A 10,450-nucleotide genomic window follows, 5' to 3' on the forward strand; every position below is an offset into this window, starting at 1 on the left:
CTTAGAAACAAATATTACCCCTGTTTTCACAGATAACACAGCTGAGGCTCTGTGTAGGTCCCACTGAGAACTGTTATTAGGGCTGAGACAGCAGGAACACAGGCAAAGCCTCAGGATATTGTGAGAGAAGTTTGAGGAGATGCAAAGCTGTAGTCAGGGTGATGACAGGGGTCCAGCAGGGGTGGCATCTGGCCAGCCCTGAATTGTAGGATGACTCAGCTGATCTAGAACCTGTCTCCACTTTTAGTCTCACTGAGGGATATGAACTTGGGCATACAGCATTTTCATAAGAACAAGTTAAATTCCCCATATCTCCAGGGCTCTTTTCCCCCCACAAATATGTAGAACCTTCAGGAAAATCCAGGGAGACAAGAATCTTTTTAGGTGATTACCTGCATGCACTTTGGCAACACACTGATATTTTGGAGATGAACGGTGCATTGTGCACTGATAGTAATCCCACACAGCAGCTCCGTATGGACCTCACACTCCCTGCTCAGGCTGCGGCCAGGAATGACCTCCAACTGCATCTCACTGACCCCAACACCCTCCCCTCTGCACCTCCTCAAACTCTGCTTACTGTGCTCAACTTCCCTTCTATTCCTGTATGATTCAAGGTTCCCCCGTTTTTGCCCTGGATCCTTCACTGGTGTTTCCATTTTGGTGATTACAAGGTCTGAATCATTTAATGAATGTCCCTCTTTCACACGGGACACCTGATGCTCTAAAAGTTAGAGAACCCAACACATTGTGTCTCCAACATACGCACCAGTACTGCCGATGTGTCTGCTTTTGTGTAAAAAATCCTCTTTCATTTGACAAGAGAAACGTATAGCTCACTGTATTACAGGGACATGACACTGCCCATTTTATGTATGTCCTGAGAAACTTGAGATATGCTACAGTGTCCTCAGGCAGTTTGTAGTTGGATTGCCAAGACTCACAGCCATCTCTACATCATTGCCACAGTCAATCATGAAGAAGATGAATATACTTTACCAGCCACTCATTCAATTCAGGTCATCTTAACAAATAGAGTAGGTGGAGGAGGGGGATGTGGCCTATAGCCCATGACTGGTGGTGAAGGGTGGTCCACAGGGTACAGCCTGCAAGGCAATCCTGGGAAAGGACCAGGACTCTTGCATACAAAATAGCCTGCGGAAAAGAAATGAGAGGTATGTTCATAGGACAGAACAGAGCACCAACACCAGCAAAAAGTGGAAACCCAAAGCAGCAGTGCTCATATCCTACTAGCTTCCCCACCACCAGGTTCCAAGAGGGCAGCATCAGTGCCAAAATCTCTACCCATACTTTGGGTTCCACTTACAGCTTTGGGGTGGGAAGAGGATGTGATTGGGGTAAACTAATGTCCCCACGTGTCTGGAAACATAGAAACAGCAAGCGTCATTTTCCTAGAAGATTTATAGGCTGAATACTAAATTAACAAAGTAGCATATTCCAGATAGGAAGTCAACTATGTCCAGGATCACACTCCACCCTTCATCCCCTCCACCACAGAGGCTGTTTATTGTGTATGTGAAGAACTACAGAATGAGAAGGAATGACAAAGCCAGTGTCCACACATGGAATCATAGCCCTCGTGGCTCAAAGTTCTGCCTCTAAGCCCCTGCCTGTGTCCAAACTACTGTCCCGACAATGGGATCTCCTCCTCTCTGGAAGTGCTATCCATGGGCACAGTGAGGGCCTGTAGAGGACCTGGGAAAGCATGCTCTTAGAGAAACAGGTAGCCTATACATGTTAGTTGGGTTCAGCTAATTTATTTGAATTCAGAGGTACTTCTCAGCTTAAGTGCAGTACACTTTGCAGGGTAATTGTGTCCTCTGGAAAAATGAGCTGAAATTCTAAAAGACAAAATTAACACAAATGCACTTTGATGTCTGGTGTAAGTTTCCATGTTTTAGCTGTACCTGTGACACAGGACACGAGAGAATGTGCTCATGTGAACACAAGTGAAGGACACCGTGGGGACTTGCCACACAGGTAATTTTGGATTTTTTCTCTTCACAACTTAAGTTTCAGTGCATGTTTTCTATGGCAAATATGCCACCTCTTATAGTTCAGATATTTGTGCCCAGGGCACACCTGAAGGGACTCTGGACAGCATGTTTACCAAAATGCTGATGGGTATGAAATTTACTTTGTCTAAGACCATTGTAAATGACACATACAAAAATATAAGTTGGAGTGAAGGCAGTTTGCATTTTCAAATTGTAAGGATACCCACAGATTTTTCTGAGCACGTTAAAACCCTCAATAGAAGGAAACAGGAGAGGAAGAAACAGCAAGAGCAATGATTCCACATTGAGGAGATCCACAAAGAATGAGGCAAGGTAGGAGACTTCCAAGTGGAGTGTGGTGTCATCCTCCTTGATTTATTCCAGGAACACATTGGAAAAGCCCTATGGTTCTCACCCTTAAGCACGCTTAGCTTCTAAAGTTACCACAAAGAGATGCCAGCTGGGAAATAGGGAATCCCATAGACTCAGTGGTAAAGGTTTTGCATTTGGGAAAAAAAAAACAAAAACAGCAGACAGGCCATACTTCACACAAACCAGAGACAATGGCAGGAGAGTGTCCTGTACAGAAAGATGTGGCTGTCCGTAAAGACTTAGAACTGAAAATGGCCACAGTATTTACTTTGTGCTTCTTGGTAGTTTTGGCAGAGCCAGTGTCGATGTCACTCTTGGTTGTGACACCTACTTCTGGACCTGCAAAAAGCTCTAGAAGGGATGGAGGTTTATTCTGACTTGAGTAGACTGTTTGGAGGTCAAAAACAAAACAAAAAAACCCTCCCCTCATACTTCCGTCAACTTAAACTCTTTGTCCCAGTGAGATCCCAAATTACATGCACAGGGTGTCCCACATGCCTCCGGTGATACCCAAAAAGAACTTGAAGAACCATCCCTTATAACTTGATGAAGACTCCTAAAAGCCCTGATTCAGATGTATTCATCACTCATAGAACAACTATGGATGGCTGTGAGCACAACTAGATGGACGTACGTTACATTGTGCCTCATGCCTCACAGATCCCAGCAAGTGGACTGTGTACAGGGCATTTCTGCTGAAGCGCTATGTCTGCTTTTCTGCATACGGCCCCATTCCTTTTCCACAAGAGATGCCTGTACCAACCCATGGTGGGGGAAAGGACAAAGATGAGATCCTGAGCAACTTGAGGAATATGGTAATGGCAGCAGACACATTCCCCTTGCATCACAATGGTCTGTGGTACCGCCTCTGCACTTTGGCCCAAGACATAACAGCAACAAAATAAGGTGAGTGTGTTTTAGAGTCAAATCCTAGTGCTTAGATCATCTTACCAAGTGTTGCAGGTGGAGGGGTTCCGGGTGGCCTCGCCTAATAGTCCATGGGGGCGGGGCATGTCTAGGGTAGGGCATGCAGAATCATCCAGTTAACGGAGGAGGTCCCCAGGATCCAGACTGCCCTGCAGAACAGAAGTGACAGCTACATCCATATGCCAGACAAGAGAACAAATACCAAAAGCAGCTGTAACCCAGAGAAGAAGGTGTCAGCACCTGCCACCTCTCTACCACCAGGATCCAAGAGAGTAGTATCAGTATCTGAAAAGTCTGTCTCTGCCACTGGATACCACCTACAGCTTGGGGTAGTAGATGCAAGAGGTTAACCTATTGCCACCACACATCATTGCCCATGTCTGCGGAAGTAAAATGGCAAGGGTCCTGTCCTAGAGGGTTAACAGAAGTAATTACAGATTAATGAAGTAGCATTCTCCAGACAGGCAGCCATCGATGTCCAGGTTCACCCTGCATCCCTCCTCTACAGCAACTCCAGATGCTCTGCTTTTGGTATATTAAGAACACACACACACACACAAAATAAGTGGGAATACACGGCTTATATTCTGCTCATGGAATCACAGCCACTCCTGGCAAAACGTTCTGCAGCCGGACCCTCTCTATGCTTCCTTTGCTCTTCTCCCTGAGAAAGGAGTCTTCCCTCTTGAAGTGCTGTCAAAGGCCTCTGAGACCTCTGGGGAGTGGAGGATGCCTGGAATCCTGCAGGGGAATGAGAGACCTCTGTGAAGAACAAGTTACTTGTGGTGAATGTCTACAAAGCTCAGATGTGTTCATCTTAATTCATAGGGAATTCTGACTTTAAGCATACTACAGGACACAGAGTAATTATGTGCAACAGAAAAAAAGAAGGAGAAATTCACATAACATATTTCATGCAAGTGTTTTGGTACAAAACTCCTGGTATGTGTCATGAGACTGTATGAGCTCTAACAGTGACTGGGGACACAACCAAAAACTGCTCATAGAAACACAATTGAAGGACACAGTGTTCAAACTATTTTTACCTAAGGTATAGGTGGAGGATTCCAGGCAAGTCATTTACCAACAAAGACAGGAAGGTGATGACTGATGACACTGGCTTTATCTAGGACCACTCTAAATGGCACAGGGCACAACATATAAAGTTGGAGTCATGAGGTCGTTTCTAACCGGTTCATCTCCTAGCCAGAATCAAGAAAGAAAGACACAGCAACCACACTCTTCCCACAGAGGTGAGGTCTGCAAGGGGTCACCCAGGCCAGGAGACTTCTGTTTGGAGTGTGCAGTCATCCTCCTCTCGTTATTTCTTGAAACTCACGGAAAAACCTAAAGGTACTCAGTCTCTAAGCGCTTTTGGCTTCTAAACTTACCACAGAAAGCTGACAGACTAAAAATTGAGAAGCCTGTGGGCTCCTGGGTTATGAGTATGCGTTTCGAAAACAAAGAAGAAATAGACATAGCACACAACACGCAAAACAAGACAAGGCTGGGTGAGCGTGCTGTACATAAAGATGAGGGTTTCCCAAAAGAGTTACAACTGAGAATGGTCCCGGCATTTACCTTGTCCTTGTCTGCATTCTTGGTACAGCCAGAATCGCTGTAACTCACAGAGGTTTCAGCAGTTTCTCGATCTACTAAAGACCCTAGAAGGGACAGAGGTTTATTCTGCTTTCAGAGGACTGGGCATAATGAAAACAATCCCTCAACTCATTCCTCAAATATCTTAAACTTTTCCCTTCAGTCAGGTCCGTGACCAGAGGCAGAGGGTATCCCACATGCCTCAGGTGACCCCCAAGGATAAGGGAGAGAACCATCCCCTCACCTTGATAAAGACATCACGGTGCTCTAGTTCATGTTGTTTCATAATTAATCACATAACTATGGACAGGTCAGGCACAACTAGCAATTTAGAATTCATCAGTAAAACAGTTTTCTCAGTATACATCATGGGAAATCACGATTTCATTACAGATAAAGAATTAATCTGAGGATGCTTGGATTCAGCATCCAACTCTTAATTTTGGCTCAGGTCACGATCTCACAGCTTGTGAATTCAAGCCCAGCATTGGGTTCCTCACTGACAGTGTGGAACCTGCTTGGCATTCTGTCTCTGCCTCTCTCAAAATAAATAAACTTAAAAAAAAAAAGATTACTGGTTTGGCATATATCCTCAATGAGTCCTCAAGAAGCGTGCATTTCTTCCGACTTCAGGCAAATTGTTCAATCTCTCAGCTTATCTACAAGCTGCCTTCCACATGAGAGCAGTTAGTATATAAGGAAAGACTAATTTTACACTATAGAGAAATGGAAAACTGTGAGAAGTTAGCAGTGAAGCTGCAGAGTTACACTGATACCATCAGGGGACTAAGCTAAGCTTTATGGAACTTCAATTGAGGGATGTAGGAGTACAGTTCCCAAAAACAAACAAAAAGAAAGACCGTTAAAACTAGTGAATAAATGACCTTCTCCTCAAATAAACTAAAGTCTTCACATTGAGTCCGGGTGGGAAGAAGGATGAGGCCCATGTCCTGTCATCCTTTCCAGGCTCTTCAGACAGGGGGATGCTAGAGGAGGTGGGAGGGTCACCGGTAGAGGAGGGGCATGAGCTCCACCAGTCTCAGGGACAAGTGCCTCACTGACTGCGGCAGCAGAGGAGAACACCCTTCTGTCACCCCTTCAGACCACCTGCTGTCCTTAGTGCTTGTGATTCTTTCCAGACCACACAATGATCATCCACAGGAACAAGCTGCACAGCAGAAGTTAGATTGCGGCACATCACAACGTGCCTCTTACCTCTCCTCGGAGGGTTCTGCGTCTCTGGTCTTGCAGCCATTGGTTTCTGCCTCGTGTATCCCTCAGGCAGCCTCTTTGCTTCCATCCCGTCCAGTCTTGGATACAGAAAAATAATGGACTTCTATAAGAGTTGTAACACCACGTCGTCTACTAGACAACTAACAGTGCAGGCGTCATCCCTGGAAACACCCATAAAAACGCAAGTCAAATGACCACACCTGTATTTCAAGTAAGCGACCTCCCTGCCCTGCTCCACCATCTCCCTGTCCCAGATCTGAGTCTTGATCTGGGGGAGAAAAAACACATCCACCTTCAGTCGGAAGGTGGTGCCACACTGTGCACCAAAGAAAGAGGAGGAAACAAGAAAACACTTACCTAGTTGTCCTGAGCATTCTTCTCATGAACTGCAAGCTGAAAAAGCCAACAATGACAAGCCCATGGTTAGGGATTCCAAGGGCCACTACACTCACCCGCGTGAGGTGCTAAGGGTTCAGTATGTCAGGCAGAACTCAGGTTACCTGGTATCTAAAGGGGAGCTCTGCCTGCTGCAGCTGTTCCCGTGTTTGTTCAATTTGTTGCCTGTGAGTTACAATTGCTCTTGTCAGATAAGGCCCAATATTGGGTATGATTTTAAATAAGCTGCCCACGTTCCCAACAACCTCATATCTGTCCCCTGATACAATTTATTCTTACACATGAAACACTTTGCCCATGATTATCAATGTACAGTAGGATCAAAGCTCTTGTTACATCCTTTCCTTATGCATTATTCCATGCCTGTAGGGTTCAGAGTTCATAGAATTCCTTCCCATTTTCAATCTTTCTCTAACTCATCATGTGACAAGTGTCTTTTATCATAAAGATCTATTCTTCTATAACTTATATCCTCACCATGTTTCCCAGGGTTGCAAAGACGAGGGCCATGAAATGGCACTACCACGTTGATGGGTATGATTCATTGTACGACACACTGCTTTCCTACAGATGATGACAATTGACACCACCCCCGAGGAATGTTAGCATGGACAAAGTTTCCACACAGTCTGGCCACTACTTGAGATCTGCAAATGTTTATAAACTTAATTGTTTTATTCTTTCTAAACTTACCTTTTTTATCTGTTAATACTCTATGTATATGTTGACTTTAAACATTGCAAAAAGATTAAAAACCAAAAAATGAACAGCGGTTTCATGAGCTTCTGGTAATTACTAGCTGAACTCACTTGTACTTGTTTATTTCTTCTGTAGCTATTTTCTTTTTTTTCCTAATGTTTATTTTTGAGACACAGAGAGAGTGAGCACATGCATGAGCGGGGGAGGGACAGAGAGAGATGTAACAGAATCTGAAACAGGCTCCAGGCTCTGACCTGTCAGCACAGAGCCTGACATGGGGCTCGAACTCCCGGACTGTGAAATTATGACCTGAGCTGAAGTTGGACGCTTAAACGACTGAGCCACCCGGGCGCCCCTTCTGTAGCTATTTTCCAATTTTACCTGCAGCTGCCAGCTGATTCTTCTTTGCCGCCAGTTCACAGTGTCATTTTCAGCTTCCTAAGATGGGAAAAATACATACACAGTCAGGACCAAGGTCCAGAAGTTCTCCCTTTTTACCTCCCAGCACTCTTGAAGGCCTATGCAAATATCCCTTCCCCCACTTCTCCCATAAATGCACAGACTGACAACCCAATCAGAGAAATGAAGTGAACACCCCATTTAAGTTCAAGAAAATTCAACTTCTGTCTGCTGCCACGTCTCTACTATTGGAACTGTCTTTCTAGTTCTCTTGTTTCGTCTCCTTTATCATAAAGTCATCAAATAACATTGTATTTTGTGCCTTCCCAGAGTTGGTCTTTTGTTTGATATGGCGAAGACTCATTTCATCAGTGAGTGAAAAACCATATCTGACCAACTGTACCCATTAGGATGAAGCAGGGGATCATCACTAGTCTTATACCTCCGTGGGGAGCCCTGATTCTCAGTCCAAAAGTTGTACCATGACACAGGCAATCACCTGAAAGACGACCTTCCAGATTATGGTTTCACTAACATTGCAGCTCACTCCCAGACATTGCTAGAGTTCAGGACTGCAACCCCTGCCTCCACCTTCAAAAGGCCAATCTTAGAACAACATCATCTCCTGACGTACAACCTGATATGAACTGTCACACAGTCTGGGTTTACTTCCAGGAAAGAGATTTCAGGTGGAAAACTCTCAACTTCATGGAGCCAAATCTACTTTAACAAGACTCATTCCATTGATAGTGAAGGCAGCCAAAGGCAATGCTTGGCAAGGCTGGGTTGCTGTGTTGCCCTCAGACTATTTTCTTTGTGGTGTTGACTGAGATGGTTTCAACTTGACACTTGATGTACTCAAGAATCACATGAAAAATTGAAAATCTCTTAGAAAATGACACAAAAGCACTAGACAGAGAAAGGCACATGCATTTCCTTCTGGCCTCTCAGGCAGTCCTTCGGCAAATGCTTGCTGGAGTGGTTGTAATGTAGTGGCTCTGTTGTAAGGGGTTGAAGATAGACAGGTGATCAGGGTGCTGTACCCACTCACAGGAAGAGCTTACAAGTTAACAAAAACAAGATGCCAGTGAGACAGAGCAAGCCCTAACCCCAGCTATGGGAAGGATGAACATAAAGTGAGTCTCCAGGGAAGAGAAGGCTTCACTTTCCAACACGAGTGAGGGTCTCAAGTCCCCCATCTCCTCCTGAGAACAAAAGGAAATACTGTACAAAGGAGGAGACATGTGACTGAATGCACCAAGTATCTGACAACCCCACGAAGACACACAAGACTAAGATGGAGAAGAAGGAAGCCCAGGACAAAGCCAGCCTGGCAGTTGGACCCAAACTCCCTAGGACTCATCATTGATGTGGGGGGCATACATTTGAATGGCAAAGAAGCTGAAGAACTTTATGGGCACAGAGTTAGAAGTAAACAAGTGTAGTTCAGGGGCGGCCAGCAAAGATGAGCCCTAGTGAAGCTGCAGGCTTTGGCCAAGACTCAGAAGAGTTACACTTGAAAAATCGGGGGACAGGAAACAACTTGACTTTCTTACGGATTGGGCCTGCAGTGAACAATCTCACTGGCAGAATGGATGCAGGGATCCAGTACTGCTGGTACCCCTACCCACTTTCCAGAAAGCAACTTCCATTGTTTCTGCAGCAAGATAATTCATTTTTTTCCCCACACATTTTTGACCCATGTCTGGTCCTGAACAAAAATGACCTAATTGCTGGGCGACAAAACAGTGTGATGCGATTGAAACCTACAGGACAGTGTAGGTGATTCCAGAGTGGATCCAGGTATTAAAGTTATTAATGATGGTACCTTCCCTCTTCCGCCCCCAAAACATGACAATGTGTGGCAAGCACTTAGGAGAAAGGAAAATGTCGGTTACGTTACAGAAAGCAAGGTAGGAAGGGAAGGTCCAATTCTACTGAATGCATTGGGCAAAAATACTCTGGACCCAGTTCCAAAAGAAATACAATTATCTCTACTGGCTGCCATGTTCTCCCATACAATCCGGTCCTTGTGACAGTTGTCACGTGAACATCTTACTTTTCTAAATATTTTTTAACGTTTATTCATTTTTTGATAGAGACAGAGTGCGAGTTGGGTAGGACTAGAGGAAGATATAGAATCCAAAGCAAGCTCCAGGCTCTGAACTGTCAACACAGAGCCTGACATGGGGCTTGAACTCATGGACCCTGAGATCATGACCTGAGCCGAAGTTGGACGTTCAACCGACTGAGCCACCCAAGCGCCCCATCTTACTTTTTTGAAGGCACTTTTCTTTGTTCATAGAATTCTTCCAGGTTATGTGCTTTCTCCTTCAGCTGTTTGACTTTTGCTTCCTTTGTGGCTTTCACAGACCTCAATGCATTATGCTTGTCTTCCAGGGCGTTTTTATTTTCTGGAAAAAAAAAAAAAGGTGTTTTCTTGATAAATGGGCACATGACCTGAGTCTTGATTTTGGTGAGACAGAAAAAGGGCAAGAACCATGAAGGCATGAAAGTATTCTTTCCCTTACCAATGCAAAGTCATTGCCATCATATGGGGATTTCTCCCCAACAGAAAATATAACTTCTAGTTGACAGTTATTGGACCTCAAGGCTCTTAGCTCTACATCCTCGAATTCAACATTTGCATCTGTGGTTAAGACAGATATGAGGAAAGACTTTCACGGAAAACTGATCACACAACAATTTGTACCTCACACAGCAAGATCTTGCATTGCAATCAACAAACACTTTGAGGCATGAATATAACTAGAAGACAAAGATGATGGAAAATAGTTCATGTCTAA

The 10,450-nt window shown here is 44.6% G+C and overlaps 1 long non-coding RNA gene across 5 annotated transcripts; it reads right to left on the reverse strand.

Moving 5' to 3' along the window:
* Positions 1-1,025: 1,025 nt before the first annotated feature.
* On the reverse strand, positions 1,026-10,023 carry LOC122210125. 5 transcript variants are annotated; one of them, XR_006197924.1, is made up of 7 exons: positions 9,919-10,023; positions 7,626-7,682; positions 6,507-6,542; positions 6,132-6,310; positions 4,899-4,981; positions 3,342-3,466; positions 1,026-1,155 (listed from the first exon to the last, which is right to left on the reverse strand). It is a non-coding gene; the product is annotated as an uncharacterized LOC122210125 (long non-coding RNA). The 5 variants fall into 5 exon arrangements; XR_006197920.1 differs by lacking the exon at positions 9,919-10,023 and having other exon boundaries at positions 7,626-7,869; XR_006197922.1 differs by lacking the exons at positions 7,626-7,682; positions 9,919-10,023 and adding an exon at positions 6,650-7,263.
* Between the last annotated feature and the right edge of the window lie 427 nt (positions 10,024-10,450).

This window comes from Panthera leo, chromosome E3 (assembly GCF_018350215.1).
Source record: "Panthera leo isolate Ple1 chromosome E3, P.leo_Ple1_pat1.1, whole genome shotgun sequence".
Taxonomy (NCBI): Eukaryota; Metazoa; Chordata; class Mammalia; order Carnivora; family Felidae; genus Panthera; species Panthera leo.